Source organism: Odontomachus brunneus, unplaced genomic scaffold (assembly GCF_010583005.1).
Source record: "Odontomachus brunneus isolate Ranch 3 - 2012 unplaced genomic scaffold, Obru_v1 Obru_scaffold_293, whole genome shotgun sequence".
Lineage (NCBI taxonomy): Eukaryota > Metazoa > Arthropoda > Insecta > Hymenoptera > Formicidae > Odontomachus > Odontomachus brunneus.
The window spans coordinates 75,106-76,036 of NW_022639743.1; the positions used below are offsets into that span (position 1 = coordinate 75,106).

General features: G+C 34.7%; 1 protein-coding gene across 5 annotated transcripts in view; it reads left to right on the forward strand.

Moving 5' to 3' along the window:
• LOC116853246 (sulfide:quinone oxidoreductase, mitochondrial) overlaps window positions 1–931 on the forward strand; it is a 10,935-nt gene that overhangs the window by 3,914 nt on the left and 6,090 nt on the right. The gene's annotated exons all lie outside the window — the stretch shown is intronic.

Consider the following 931-nt stretch of genomic DNA (forward strand, 5'->3'; position numbering starts at 1 on the left):
ACTTTTTATTACATATTTTTGTAGCTTATTTCAAGGGCTTTCCAAAAACCTATAATAAAGTATTTTTTTATTCGGCATATTTAGAGTTATGAGACTTGAAAGGTCTCATAGACTTTTGGTCTTTAACTGTTTCTGTTTCGTAAAAACGTAACGTACTGTCTTCTGAACGATGGATTTAGAAATAAAATTGCGATTAGGTTATGCAGCATTGAATGTGTAGATCAGTTACTTCTTCGTATGATCTAATATGGTCTCCAAATTTTCGATAAAGAAACAGCATTATCTTTTCTTTATCGGTTAACATTTTTAAAAAAGAAATTTGAAATTATAGTTGGAAAAAGAGAGGGAAAAGACAGAGTAAGATGCGAGAGAGCACGACTCGTTTTTAAAATACAAAGATCGAGAAGCGTTATCGTGAAGCGCAGGTATGCGCGAGTTTTGACTGAGTACGTGTAATATTACGTCGTGAATGAATAACCGCGTTCGATGCGAGTGAATGAACAACTAGGCTGGGAGCCTAAAAAACATAAACACAGGAGAAAAACAAGAATAACTTTGTTTTTCGTGTCTTGAGCTAGACGATATGACCGGCTTAGTTGTTCATTCGCTCTCATCGAACACGGTTATTCATTCACGACGTAATATCACACGTATTCAGTCGAAACTCGCGCATACCCGCGTTTCACGATAACGCTTCTCGATCTTTGTATTTTAAAAATGAGTCGTGCTCTCTCGCACCTTACTCTTGGTCTTTTCCCTCTCTTTTTTCAACTATAATTTCAAATTTGTGAATTTTTTTTTTTTAAATGTTAACCGATAAAGAAAAGATAATGCTGTTTCTTTATCGAAAATTTGGAGACCATATTAGATCATACGAAGAAGTAACTGATCTACACATTCAATGCTGCATATCCTGATCGCAATTTTATTT